The sequence below is a fragment of the Ambystoma mexicanum genome, chromosome 1p (assembly GCF_040938575.1).
Source record: "Ambystoma mexicanum isolate Mex_15411 chromosome 1p, UKY_AmexF1_1, whole genome shotgun sequence".
Taxonomy (NCBI): domain Eukaryota; kingdom Metazoa; phylum Chordata; class Amphibia; order Caudata; family Ambystomatidae; genus Ambystoma; species Ambystoma mexicanum.
The window spans coordinates 76,248,110-76,263,470 of NC_090921.1; the positions used below are offsets into that span (position 1 = coordinate 76,248,110).

Consider the following 15,361-nt stretch of genomic DNA (forward strand, 5'->3'; position numbering starts at 1 on the left):
CTCTAGCACAGTGATGCCATTAGGCACACTTTGTAGGTTCAACGTTGACGCTTTGTAGGCACACTTTGTAGGTTCAACTTTGACGCTATTAGGCAAACTCAATGATGTTGGAGCCACTTTCTAAAATCAACTCAACATTTTGACACAGTGACGCTATTAGGCACATCCTCTCAACTCTGGCACAGTGACTCCATTAGGCACACTGCATGGGGTTCCGTTTTCCTTTGTGGCTGCGACACCCCAGGCCCAAATCTGTAGGTTGTGCACAAGAGCAAATTCCTGCAAAATCTGCTCTCTCGAAACACGTGGGTTACCAGTGGTTTAGCCTTTTCCCTTTGCACCCAGGTAGGTGCACCCACACATGTGAGTTAGTTTTCATCGGGACACCTGTTGGAACGCGGGAAGGTATGACGTGTGTTGTTGGCGGTGTGTTTTGGTGGATTGGAGGTGGGAAATGTCTGGAAAATGTGTTTTTCCCCCTAAATTTTGGGTTTTGCCGGGTCTTGTGGGAAATAAATTCTGGGGCAATTCACACAAGTCAGACCTCTGGATTCCCACGGGGGTCTTCTTTTCAGAAATGCATGGGGTTTCCTGCTTTCCTTGGTGGCTGCGATACCCCAGGCCCAAATGTGTAGGCTGTCCAAAATCTGCTCTGCCGAAACACTTGAGGTTACCAGTGGTTTAGCCTTTTCCCTTTGCGCCCAGGTGGGTGCAGCCCCACACGTGAGGTACCATTTTGATTGGGAAACCTGTGGGAATGTAGGACATTTGTTGTTTTCTCTTGGTTTTCATACATTTTCTACTGCACTTCGTTACACAACCCTTTCATTTCCCAAATGTGACCTACATTTAGTTGCTGCTTTAGGCACTATGCTTTTGTAACCTGCACAAGTCACCTACCTTTCAAATGGTCTGCCTGTGCTTTTTCAAAAATGGTATCCTTGCCATTCCTCACCACATTTCTTTTAATTATTTACACATGCTAAGTATGTCTGTTTAGGCCGTCAGCATAAAACTCCTGTGAACCCATGGGTCAGTTTTTGGCTTGTGGTATTGCTTCTTTTGTGAAACACTACAAAAAATGTGCGATTTCCTATCTGGGGGAGTCAGGGAATGTAGCAGGGCATTGCTTTTCTCAATATTCACAGAAGCCATTACCTTACAGGTCCAACCATTTCCAGCACATACCTTTTTTAGGTGTAATTTTTCCCCAAACTATGGGATTATTCCCTACATAGTTGTTGCCGGACATGCGCAAATCACCCTTTCCTAAACTTGGAATTTTGTCTTCTTTTCAGAAACGTATGCCTTTCTGTCTTCCCATTCATCTTTCCTACCCTCCTCTTCCATTCCGTCCACGCATGTCCTATTGGGGGAAAAGGGTAAAATCGCCTACCTCACTCAAAATTGATGGTAACCTTATACAAATGTTTTTTTTGGTTTTCACTCAACCTGTTCTTGAAATGCTGGAAAATGGCAAATTCAGCACAGCAAACCATTTCTTCCTAGCTCTTACAAGGAAAAAAACACAGGCTTCTTGGTACATCATTTTATTGCCATTTTCTAAAAAACACGAAATGTGCTCCCTTTTTGGTAATGTTCTCTCACCACCATACAGCCAACTAGGATTCCTTGGTGGCGTTATGACCGACTACATGTGGGAAGAAAGGGGGCCAAATTTGGACGAGATATCACTTGTAACAAAAATGTTACAAGGATTGAATGGCCACATACTGAAAACACCAAAAAAGGGCATGGCACATGTCCATTGGCAGTTAAGGGGTTAAAAGAAGAATAAAACACATTAGCTTAAAGAAATAGACAATTGGGTAATGGAAGTGTTTTTATTATGACAAGTGCTTACAATGTAAAGCAACAAATAGTACATCTACATGTTTAGACTGGATACACATTGCAGGGTTTCCGGACAGAAAAAAAAAGAAAATGTCAAACAAAAATGGCCACCGGGAAAGGGAAAACGGAGTCTGTTTTCCCCTTCCATGACAGTCATCGGAGCGGACGCGCCGGGGATAGAAGTGTTCCAGCGTGTTCGCGCCCGAAAAAGGAAAAAAAAAGAAGATAAGTGGGGTTGGGAGGGGATTATTTGCAGGGGGGGGGGGGTGGAAGAAAGAAAATACTTACCTGAATCCCCAGCGGGGGAGGATGGCAGCCTCCAACCGTGTGGAGGCTCGGAGCGGGGATTACCCCGTTTCGAGCCTCCTCATTGGTTGAGGGGCTGCTACACCACCGCCGGGAACAAAGGAAAGGAATCCCAGCCGAGGGACACCCGGTTAGGTAAAGCCCCGGCGAGGGTCAATCCGAATGTTTGTTACATTCTGATTGACCCTCGCCGGGGACTAATATACATTACAGAGTATATTTGGCAATTGCCTTTTTAAAATCAAAGATCAAATTGGTGGAGCCAAGGAGTGAACCTGCTTTCCCTGGGGGGATTGGAAGAAAAAGAAGCCATAAACCTTTGTGGAAAAACATAACTGCACATGAAAAGTTGCAAGAATTTGAAAACAAAAAAAGTAAACTTTATTATTGCAAATGTTCACACTCTTTTGTCACAATATTTCCTGTAAGGGCTCAACGGGTATCATGACTTCACACCTTCAGCAGGGGCACGCTGATGCACAGTGCCAGAGGTTTGTGACGCAATTATTGATCTATAAATGATTTGCTTTGCATAATGGTGCTGTGGTGTGAACAAGTACGGGTAAACCATAGATAACTAAAGAACTTCGAAAGAACATTTCCAAATTAAAAATGTCACTCGAAATATGGATTTGTAGGACACTGAGTTAAAATAACATTAAAAGCAACTCACACTGCCTAAAATTAAAAATACGATTAGAGTGGAAGGAATTCAGAAACACTTGCCACTTTTCTGAAGCGCACCTGGCACTTTTTGAATCCGTTATACTCTTTGCACTTTAGTCAGGCATTTCCAATATTTACAATTTGCCTTGGTGAAGTAAAATGGTTCTGCGTTGACTTTATGACGCATTTTGCACTCAGCTCTTTTATATGGATGTATAATGGATTTGTATGTATAAGGCACTTTTGTCAGTATTTAACATAAGGCATTCGGCAAGCGGAGTGGCCGAGCAGGAATGTACAGACAGAATTTGGCCTGTAGATATTCTGCCCCAGTTCCATAAAAGGCATGATGAACTAGACATTAGGCCTTGACCTGAATGGGCTTGGCCATGGGTAGCCAATGAAGACGGTGCACAACTGTAGTAATGTGAGCACAACTAGGTGTGCACGTGGCTACTCTGGCTGCAGAGTTCTGCAGGACCAAAGGTCCCATAAGTGGTAGACAGGTTGTGCCAGAAATAGGGCGCTGCAGTGGTCCATGGAAGGCATAACAAGTGAGGACGCCCCAGGGGCAAGTAACTGAGAAAGGAGTAAACAAAGAACCTTACCAAGGGTTTTCAATTGACGATGGCCCCTTTTACATACTGGACTTATCTGAAATTCCACAGACAGAAAGACTAATATCTTTACCCCTAAAGATGGCCAAAGAGGGGGTCCAAAAGGCAGTAGAGGAAGAAGGACCCACCAACAACACCTCAATGTTTTCCCCTTTCAACTCACCAGGTATTACGCATCCATGCACCAACAGGTTCGAGGCAGGCCCTAAATTTGGTCGCTGTCTCGACAAGAGAGAGATCTAAACAGACCAGAATCTGTGTCATCTGTTAAGAGTAACATTGGAAGCCGTGAGATCAGATAAGCATGGTAAGAGGCTGCATGTACATGTTAAATAAAACCTGTAAAATGGAGGAACCCTGAAGGACTCCACATGTCAAGGCAGTTGTCACAGAGTGAAAAAGGGGGTGGGAAATTGACTGTTTGGTCAGAGCGAAATGAAGAAAACCAGGAAAGAACGTTACCAGAAAGGCCATCCTAGACGAGCAAGACGGCATTGTCAATGGTATCAAAGGCAGCAGGTAAGTCAAGTAACAATAAAGCACTGACGCCGCCCGTGTCGTGCAGCTGAACTACATAGTCAACGTTGGAGACCAGAACCCCCTCTGTGCTACGTCCTGGACGGAAACTGGATTGGGAAGTGTGGAAGAAGAAAGATTAGTCAAGAAAGGGCAGACGAAGGCTTAAAAAAGCTTTAAGAAATTGAAGGCGGCTTTTTCAAAAGTGGAACAACCACTGCGCATTTGAGAGAAGCTGGGATCTGACCTGTGAGAAAGTATTAACAGCATGTGTGACCAGAGGACCAATCAGCGGACACAGTCCTTCTAGATAGAGTGCCCCCAGCAGGCCAGTCTCTGCTGGGCCACTGCATGGGGCACAGCCCCCAGTCAGCCCAGAAGGGCGGGGGTCAGGAGGGAGTATTTTCACCATGGAACCTGGGTTGGACAGCGAGAACCAAGTGGAGCGGAGACATGTCCCTCACACCCTGTCTATAGTAATCTGGAGGGAGGTGACTAAGCTTTCTTGTAATCTGTGTACCAAGAGTGACAGAGGGGGACCTGATGGCAAAAGCATCCAGGCTCCTCATAGACCCAACTAGAAAGAAAATGTCTAATTGATGCCCATCCAGACTTCCTTGCATTTATTCTATGGCAAACTACCAGATGGCAAGGCTCGCATACTGCCGGACGGTCCCGTTTTGGAGCACTCTGTCCCGTGTTGGACGGATAAAAGTCCCACCTCCTTTCAGTTAGGTAAATGCTTTGTGGGGCTGTGTGAGCCCGTGTCCCACGTGTGTCCACCGTTCCCAAGCGTTGCTGCAGTTGCGGGGTCCCCGTCACTTCCCGGAGGGAAAAGCTCTAAAGGGGCCCCCTCTAGAGCTCTAGGGTGGCCAGGGGGCCCAGCCTTGGGCGCCTGTCTCCCACGTGGGTAGTCTGTCCCAGAGCCCAGCGGTGGCCCTGGGATGCCCCAGCGGGGTCCCGGTCCAGGGGGAAAAGTTCTAAGTTGGCCCAGCCAGAGCTCATACCTCTGGCCTCGGGCACCTGCCTGGCATGTGGTTTGTCCATCCTCAAGACAAGCAGCAGCCCCGGGGAGCCCCAGAAGGGTCCCTGTCCCTGCCTGGAGGGAAAAGATCTAAAGGGCGCCCCTGTCTAGAGCTCCAGGACGGCCAGGGTGGGTTGCTGCCGCCCCCTGCCCATGAGCACCTGCCATTCACTTGCCAGTGGGGGCTAACCAAAGGCCCTTCCCGCCCGGGCCCATTGGAACGCATTGCACGACCAGATGGCTCTCTGCGAGTAGGGTGGCCAACTTTCTGAAATCATATACAGGACACTTGCCCACAAGGCGGGGGAACTTCTCCCTCCAGGGAGGAACAAGGACCACGCCGGGGCACCAGGCGACCGCAGCTGGGCTTGCGGACTTGGTCACACATGGGTGACACTTGCCACCCGGACTAACCCATGAATGCCATGGAACTCAGGGCCGGCCACTGTTAGCGGTTCTAGTCCCAATGAGGAAAGGGGCCCACTCGGGGCACACCTTGACACCAGCATTGTGTTTCAGACTTGGTCACACACAGGTGACAACCCGGAGGACGGGGAAGGCACCACGGCCGCCCCAGAGCTCGGGCCGGGTTACCAGCTTCTACCCGTGCAGATGTACGGGGACCCCGCAGGGTCGCTAATTCCATTAATTGCAATTGCCTTAGCTCAGCTGAAACTTTAGGCGGAAACAGGGGCCGGAATTTCTGTTTCCAACGTCCATCTGTGCGTTCAGTGGAAGTTCTGCACTCGGAAACAGTGTTGCTGGGGCCAGGACTTAAGGCACAGCCGCCGTGCACTAAGCCGCCACCGGCAAACCAAGGCCCAGACTCTCTTCCCTGCATCAGACCAGGTGCGGCGCAGGTGTGTGCCGCCTTCGCCACCCTGCAGTGAGTCACTTCCACACAGACTATTAAGCCCCCCCTTTGTGGGGGCTTACGGAACCCGACCAGAGACAAATGTAGGAGTCAGCCGGGCCAGCCACCACTGGGGCCACCTGGTCCGACTGCACAGGCCCCTCGACCATATGGCCGGTTGGGCCCCCAATCAGATGGCCAGTCGGGCCCCCAACCAGATGGCCCAGCGGCCGTCAGACCATACCCTTCCGACGCCACCGCCCAGGGGCTGGAGCTTAAGGCACTACTACCTCCACATGCTGGGGCTTATGCTGCCACGCCTCTTCCCCGTCTGCCTCTCAAGGGCTGGGTCGAGCCACTCTGCTTGCCACCGGCTGGGCCATGGCCATCTGGTCTGCGAGGCTGACCGGGAAGGGAGGAGAGCGCCCACCACCCGGCCTTCACACCCCCATGGTTGTGCACCCAGGGTTGGTGGAGTTTCCTGTGCACCCTGCGGCACTGCGGGAGGAAGCCCTTGTGGCACCACTGCAGCACTTTTTGACAAAAGCATTGCGCGAGGTAGCTGCTCTGCTACTTAGGAAACCCTGACCCAGAATCAGGTAATCTACGAATGATTTAGCACCATGTGTCTCCACGAACAAGCGGTGCACTACGGGTGAAAGAGGTGGCCCCCTTCTATTCACTCTTGAGTCACGAGGCGAGCCGCTCTACGTACCGGCCCAGAGGCCGGCTATCCTAAGCCATCCTAGGCCAAACGAGGCTCCACAGTGCTGCAGTACCGTTACAGTTAGGGAAGATTCTGACTTCGAGGCGTTCAGTCATAATCCACAGATGGTAGCTTCACCCCATTGGCTCCTCAGCCAAGCACATACACCAATTGTCTGAACCTGCAGTTCCTCTCTTACTGAGCAGGATTACTAATGCAACAATACATCAGTAGGGTAAAACTAACCTGTCTCACGACTGTCTAAACCCAGCTCATGTTCCCTATTAATGGGTGAACAATCCAACACTTGGTGAATTCTGCTTGACAATGATAGGAAGAGCCGACATCGAAGGATCAAAAAGCAACGTTGCTATGAACACTTGACCGCCACAAGCCAGTTATTCCTTTGGTAACTTTTCTGGCACCTCCTGCTTGAAACCCAAAAAGTCAGAAGGATCCTGATGCCCCGCTTTTACGGTCTGTATTCATATTGAAAATTGAGATCACGCAAGCTTTGCTCTTCTCCGTGGGAGATTTCTGTCCTCCCTGAGCTCGCCTTAGGACACCTGCGTTATACTTTGCCAGGTGTACTGCCCCAGTCAAACTCCCTACCTGCCACTGTCCCCGGAGCGGGGCACACCCAGCAGGTGCCAGGTCCCCGCAACCAGAAGCGAGAGTCCCACAGCCCCCCCCCACCTCACCAGGTAAGTGAAAAAACGATAAGAGTAGTGGTATTTCGCTGTCGGCCCGAGAGCCTCCCACTTATCCTGCACCTCTCCTGTCTCTTCAAAGTGCAGACAAGAGTAAATCTCAACATGGTATTCTGTCCCCGCTGATTCTCCCAAGCCTGTTCCCTTGGTTGTCGTTTCACTAGATGGAAGCTAGGGACAGTGGGAATCTTGTTAATCCATTCATGCACGTCACTAATTAGATGATGAGGCATTTGGCTACCTTAAGAGAGTCATAGTTACTCTCGCCGTTTACCTGCGCTTCATTGAATTTCTTTACTTTGACTTTCAGAGCACTGGGCAGAAATTGTGTCCCACTGTGGGCCTCACGTTTTGTTTTAATTTAACAGTCGGATTCCCTTGGTCAGCACCAGTTCTAAGTTAGCTGCTAGGTGGCGGCTGAGGCAGACCGCCAGGCCTGATCCCAGGGAGGGGAATGGAGAGAGGTGACCACCACAGCTGGGGCGATCCACAAGCAGGGCCTGGCTCTCATCCAGAGTCTGTGCCGCCCCCAGGGAGGAGATGCTTTGTCCAGCTGCAGCGCGCGGCCAGCCCCCCTTTGCACCCCAGCCCGACCAACCCAGCCCTTCCCGAAGTTACAGATCCGACTTGCCAACTTCCCTTACCTACATTGTTCCAACATGCAAGAGGCTGTTCACCTTGGAGAACTGCTACGGATATGGGTGCAGCCCGGCGCAAGATTTACACCCCCCCCCCGCCCCCTGGATTTTCAAGGACCAGCGAGAACTCACCGGATGCCGCGGGAACTGCAACTCTTTCCATGGCTCGTCCCCTCTTTCGGTGCGAACCCATTGCAGGGTGCCCATCCCTTCACAACGACAACTCTCCCTAGGGATCCCGCTAGCTTCTCAGGGATCATTTGTGTTATCGCACTGGATGCCGCGAGGGCGCCCATCTCTGCCACTCCGGGTTTAGGGGATCTGAACCCAACTCCCTTTCGAACGGCTGAGGGCAACGGAGGCCGCCGCCCGTCCCTTCCGAACGGCACTCAACCATTTCTTAGGACCGACTGACCCATGTTCAAGTGCTGTTCACATGGAACCCTTCTCCACTTTGCCTTCAAAGTTCTCGTTTGAATACTACCACCAAGATCTGCACCTGTAGCAGCTCCACCCGGGCACTCGCCCCAGGGTTCCGCGCGCTCCGCAGCGGCCATCCTACTCGTTGAGGCTTAGCCCCCGCGGCTCTCAGCGCCGGCCGGGTATGGACCAGACACTCCAGCGCCATCCATCTTCAGGGCTAGTTGATTCGGCAGGCGAGTCGTTACACACTCGTTAGCGGATTTGGACTTCCATGGCTACCGTCCTGCTGCCTATATCAACCAACACCTTTTCTGGGGTCTGATGAGTGTCGGCATCGAGCGCCTTAACCCAGCGTTCGGTTCATCCCACAGCATCAGTTCTGCTTACCAAGAGTGGCCCACTGGCAACTTGCATTTGATGCCCGGCTCCACGCCAGCGAGCCGGGCTTCTTACCCATTTAAAGTTTGAGAATAGGTTAGAGGTCTTGAGGCCGAAATGATCTCATTCATTCGCTTTACCACATAAAACTGGGGTTTCCGTGCGCCAGCTATCCTGAGGGAAACTTCGGAGGGAGAAGGAAAGATTTGGGGTTATCGGTGCACACTAATCATTTAGGGTCAATTTACCATCTTTGGTTTTTAAGGTTTCTAGAATTTTAAAGTGCGGGGGAGAAAAGATGGTCTTGGCACAAGACCAGTATTACAAAGAGTAGGAAGAGAAAGAGGATCCAGATTGGGAGCCCTCCCGTCCCCTGCACACTATGTAATATTGTCAAAAAGACATTCAATGGGTCAAAGTACAACTTCACATCCAGAACACATTCAATTGTAATCAATAATGATACTTACTACAATTGACTGTAGGTATAACGGCATTAAAAGCAAAAGAAAGGGGGAGAAAAGGGGGGGGAAGCATCCGTAAATTCAATGTGCTTGGCTGACGCGTTTCGAGGCAATTTCCTCTTCTTCTTGAGCCTAATTGCACTAGGACACATATAGGACAGGTATAGAAAAGGGACAAGTACGGGGGGGTAAAAAGGGTAGATCCCATGAGTATGTTTTACATAGTTGTATGCGACAAACATTATTAAACACATGATGAAGGACACCTCCTAGTGGTGATGATTAAGTACCAAAAGTGCAGAGTACTTAGATGATTGTTCTGTGACATATTATGCATTCAATAGACAGTAATAGTGGTGTCCAGTTACATGCTATTGTTGGACACTCAATTGTTTTACATATTGCGCCTTGTTAAGGATTGTTGTAAGGGGACCCGGTAAGCACCAATTTGCTCGAGCAATAGTTAACTGAGTTCTCTAGTAAGCACTGTAATAGTGCAATCCATATAGTGAACAATGGTAATTATAGTGCTGTTAATTAAATCTGTGTGATAAAGCAATATACGGGGACAGTGACTCATCAGGCTACTAATAGCGTGGTCAAAATGGTATATTTTCACTCACATATATCAAGAGGTAGGCAGAGGTGTCTACCTTTTGACTAGAAGTGGACAAATCCTTGGGATTGTGGTAAAAACAGAAAAAATGTATCCAACTCAATACTAACTCGATCTGTGGGTAAACGACAAGAGAAAGGAGCCGTGTCACCTGGTGCATTTGAAACAACTGGTGAGTATGTTGTATTAGAGGGTATTGCCATGACTGGGCCAATAAAGTAGAACTCACTCGTGTGGCTGTAAAGCGGTCACATCAGAGCAGCGAGAACTTTAGGGCTGGGAATGCCGTGGATAGCGTTATTTGAAGACATCTATCTATTCATATGCATTTTTTGTTGCGAGTGGACTCTAGAGAAAGGGGTAAGCAAGTATATGCTATTTAGTATCAATCAGGCGTAAAATGGTCAAAGAATAGTTAAATCTACATCCATGTAGTGTACCTGGTGCAGGCTAAATTGCACTCGTCTAGTGCATCAGCACCGAGCGTGTAGGTAGCTGCAGAGCTGACAATGGAAAACTTCAATCATAAGTAGAAATGAAGCTCGCTGTAGTGCCGGTGAGTCTATCGCTGTAATTCAGCGGATCTTAAGCTGTGTCTGTAATGTTAAAAAGGGGGGGGGGAAGAATTAAGGTTGTAGGGTTCGCAAGCGGAATGCCTCCAGATGGTGTGTCTGGATAGAACGAGTACCTGTCTGTAAGCAGCGTACGCTGTGTCTGTGTAACTGTCGATGCGAGGTCTACTGAATCCAAACTAGTGCTCTCAATTGGTGTGAAGCGGGTGCCCTTTTACATTTTAATGATGTTTTCATGTCATGTATTTTGTCTTTATATGCAATATCACGTAGAGCTAGTCTAACAGTGGGAATATTACCTAATATCCTATAGGGTCAACATCAGTTCAAGATAATAACACATCCCTTACCATGGAAATTAATCTTATAAATTCAACATCTCCAACTGTACAGGTATAACAAGAAACATTGTAATACCTCGTTGTTGGTCATTCATGAGCATTGATTAAATCAAGTAAAAACCCACAAGACTATATCGCTGCACTTAATGGCGGTAAGTAATTTTTCTAATGTGTCTGCCCCGCTAGGTATTGTCCTAACGTACATGAGAGTATTCTAATGTTTAAAGAACTTCAAAACGTGAAGGGAAAGCTATTTGAAAATGATAAGGTGATTGCAAAAGCGGAAATGTATTCATAAGAGTTGTAATATCCCTCAGATCAGCATGTGGCGTCCATGGGGAGTTAAGTGGAGTAACCATTTAACTCAGATGAAACATCTTAGTGAAAATTCTTCATTCAGACCCCTTGGGTCTAAGGTGTCCAAGCAGTGGAGGGAACTAGCAACTAGATGGTTCGTTAATCATTCGCCACCATACCCAAGTCGGATGGCCGATTCGCAAATCAGGACCGCTACTGACCTCCACCACAGCTTCCTCTTGCTTCGCACTGCCCGGGCCTAATTCACCATCTTTCCGGTCCTCTCACACACGCTCATGCTCCACCTCCCTGACAGAGCGGGCGAGATGGTTTGGTGGTGCGCCCACCGCTACAGGATCCCACCCCAATCAGCACGTGCCAGCCCTCGCCTTCATTGCACCACAGGGTTTTGTTCGGCCCTCCAACTAACGCACGTGTTAGACTCCTTGGTCCGGCAGCACGGTGTGGTCGGGGCGCACGGAGGGCAGTCCACCACAGTCGCATCGGGAGATGCTCCGGCGACCCCGAAGAGGAGCCAGAACGGTTGCCAGAGAAGGGCGCGGCGGTGGTCAATCTCGGCCCCGCAGACACAACAAAACTGCTGTCAGGGGGCTGTAACACTCTCTGACGGAGCGGAGCGCCACCTGCCCCCCTGGGGCCTTCCCAGTCGGTCGCGGTGCACTTCCACAGAGGAAATGTGCCCGGGCTGCAGTTCCGCGAGGGCATCTGCCGTGTTGACTACTGAGGGCGGTCTGCACGGACACCACCAGATTACCTCTCGACGGTTTCACACCCTCTTGAACTCGCTCTTCAACGTTCTTTTTTAACTTTCCCTTACGGTACTTGTTGGCCATCGGTCTCGCGCCCGTATTTAGCCTTAGATGGAGTGTACCACACGCTTTGGGGTGCATTTCCAAGCAACCTGACTCCAAGAAGCCCTGATAACGACATGCCAGAGGCCGCTAACGGCCTAACACCGTCCACAGGGTGAGACTCTATCTGAAAGACTTGAGCCCCCCTGACCGACACTGGGAAGTCGGTCTTCTGTACGCCACATTTCCCACGACTGCCGCTGAACGGGATTCGGCGCTGGGCTCTTCTCTCTTCACTGGCCGTTACTAAGGGAATACTGGTTAGTTTCTGTAGAAATTCAGCGGATCGCCACGTCTGATCTGAGGCCGTAGTCGGGGGGAGCACAAAGCTCGGGGCAGCTGCCCTCAGGCCCGTACAGGGGGTTGCCCCAGCCCTGTGCCTCTGGCGCCTCCGAGTGTGCGATGTCCTGATCTGCGGCCGAAGCCCAAATGGGCGCGAGGCCCACGCTCCATGGCCATCCTGTGCCTGCAGCCATGGGACACCACAGACAGCCACATGCAGCACTGCCAGGTGCCCCGGGGTAGGGTGAAGGTGCACCAGGCTTTTTCAAGGCCTACTGCCACCACTACATCCAGGGCACACCGGCCCTCCCGAAACCCGCATGAGGCAGGGAAACTGGGGATGCCGGGATACACCAGCAATGAGCCTACGCGCCAAGGTCCAGGGATCCTGCGACGGTGCTTATCGGGGTCTGACCTTAGGGGGACGAAGGGAACGGGGTCCGTGCAACAGCCCCAGCCACGCCCCTGGGAGGGAACCCTGGGGCGATTGATGTACAAGCGACCCTCAAAAAGGCGTAACCCTGGGAGGAACCCGGAGCCGCAAGGTGTGCTCTAAGTGCTGATCAATGTGTCCTGCAATTCACACTAATTCTCGCAGCTAGCTGCGTTCTTTAGCGACGTGCAAGCCGAGTGATCCACAGCCAAGAGTCACAGGCAGCTTTTTTTTTTTTTTTCCAGGCGTCGGCCTGACCCTGCCGGAGCAGGAGAGGCTGGGGTGGGCGGCTGTGCCCAGTCTAACTCGGTCGAGACCAATGTGGTTTTAAAACAAAAAGAAAAGTCCAGGTGCTCAGCCCGCAGCAGCAAAGCACTTCCCAGGGGGATGAAGGCAGGCCGCTCTGCCACCGGCCCATCCAACTCATCCACGGGGCCGAGCTCCAGGTAACTGGGCAAGAGGGAAGGTCACCCGCTGCGCCAGCGGGCCTGGCCATCGCTCACCCACAGAAGTGGGCAGCTGGAACCTCGACGCCCACCCGTCGAGTAAGCCTGCTGCGCCATGGCTCAGGGCTTGCGCCATGGCTCAGGGCTTGCGCCTGGCCCCTGTCTATCTGGGGAGGCGCCCCTCGAGAACAGTCAGGTTTTCCTCGGCTCAATGCTGCCCCCACTCGGGGCTTCCCTGCTGACCGGGGTGCACCCACCAATGCCCGCCCGCTGGCGGGTCAAAGAAAGGAGTGCGCGCCCCTGACCATCCCAGCGGCCGGCTCGGGGAGGAGAAGGGGCTGTGTGGGGCTCCTCTCCAGTCTGTGGACATCCCCAACAGGTTAACCCAACACTGCCAGGCGTCCCCGTCTATCTGATAGGTCGCGGACCGTCCTCCGTTGGAAGGGAATCCCTGCCCCCCGGCACCTGGTTGCCCACACGCCGCGGACCACTCTGCGAGAGGTGCCTTTGGCTGTAGCTGTGCACGTCTGGGATGCAACCGAGGTCGGGCCCGCAGCTCTCCCTCCGGCTGCTCCGCTATTAATGATCCTTCATGTATTAGTGATCCTTCACGCCCCCCCTCACAAGCAGATACCCTAGCGCTACATGTCCCAATTCACACTCAAATGCCCCATTTCTCCTTCCAAACACACATTCCAGATTCAAATGCCACCTCCCTATAGACCCATATGCCACAATCCCCCCGTCCAAACCCACACAAAGACACCAACATCCGTCCCTCCATACCTACACCAAGATGCTCCACCCTTCTCTCCAGAGCCACACCCATATGCTTCACCTCAACCTTCAGACTCACACACAGATAGCACCAGCTGCCCTCTCTATACCCACACCCGATTACCCCAACCCTCCCATACACCAACATCCTTCTCTCCGGACATACATACCCCATCCCTCCATTCACACCCAGATGCCCCCCTTCCTTCCCACCAGAGTGCTCCAGCCCTGACTCAGACCCACATGCTCCATCATTCCCTGACATGCCCCCATCATATGCCCTGTCCCTCCATTCCAGATCAACAATCCCCCCTCTGATCCAGACTCCACCAAAATGCCCAATCCCTTCCTCAAGACCCATACCACGATGCCCCATCCTCCCTCCACAAAGCAAGATACTCCATTTCTTCCTCCAGACCCACATCAACGTGCCCCATCCCTCCCTCCAGACCTACACCAAGGTGTCCTATGCCTCCCTCTAGACCCACTCCAATGTCCCTATCCCTCCCTCTCAGACCCACACCAATATGCCTCATCCCTCCCTCTCAGACCCACACCAAGATGTCCCATACCTCCCTCTCAGACCCACACCAAGATGCCACCATGCCTCTAGACCCACACCACAATGCCCCATCCCTCCATTCCAGAGCCCACCAAGATTCAACCAACCCTCCATGCCAGACCCCATCAAGATGCCACCAATCCCCCCGCCCCCAGGACCCATAACATGATGCCCCATCCTTGCTCCATACAGGTAGAAGCCCCCATCCTGCCCTCCAAACTCAAACCAAGATATCCAACTCCACACACCAAGATGCCCTATCCAACCCTTCAGACCCAGACAAATTTGCCCCATCCCTCCTTCCAGACCAATGTGCCCTATCCCTCCTAGACCCACACCAAGATGCTGCCATACCTCCCTCCAGACCCACACAAAAATGCCCCCACCCACACAAACTGTCCCCATCCAACCCAAACAAGGATGCCCCATCCCTCCCTGCAGACCATGACCAATGTCCCCCCATCCATTGCAGACCCCACCAAGATGCCACCATCACTCTATCTGCACAGCAAGTTGCCCCCATCCTGCCCTCCAGACCCACACCTGGATGAACCATTCCTCCCCCAGACACACACCAATGTGCCCCCATCCCCTCCCTCCGGACGCACGCTTTTGTCCCCATCCAACCCAAACCAGGATGCCCCATCCCTCCCCGCAGACAATGTGCCCCATCACTCCCATCAAACCGACTCCAATGTTCCTACATCCACTCCCTCCAGAGCCACACCAAGATGTCCTCATCCCACTCTCCAGATGCACAGATGTCCCCATTCCACCCACACCAGGATGCCCTATCCCACCCTCCAGAACAACAGATGCCCCATACCTGTTCCAGACCAACACCAATGTGCCCCCGTCCATGCAGACCCCACCAAGATTCCACCATCCACACAGCAAGATGCCCCATCCCACGCTCCAGACCCACACTAATATGCCCCCATCTCTCCCCAGACCAATGTCCCTGTCCCTCCCAAACCCACACCAATGTGCCTGCATCCATCCCTGCAG

The 15,361-nt window shown here is 51.7% G+C and overlaps 2 pseudogenes; both read right to left on the reverse strand.

Annotated features, from left to right (window-relative positions):
* Positions 1–6,600: 6,600 nt before the first annotated feature.
* Positions 6,601–12,162, reverse strand: LOC138462428 (28S ribosomal RNA; annotated as a pseudogene).
* Positions 12,163–12,634: 472 nt separating this feature from the next.
* Positions 12,635–12,785, reverse strand: LOC138457434 (5.8S ribosomal RNA; annotated as a pseudogene).
* Positions 12,786–15,361: the final 2,576 nt, after the last annotated feature.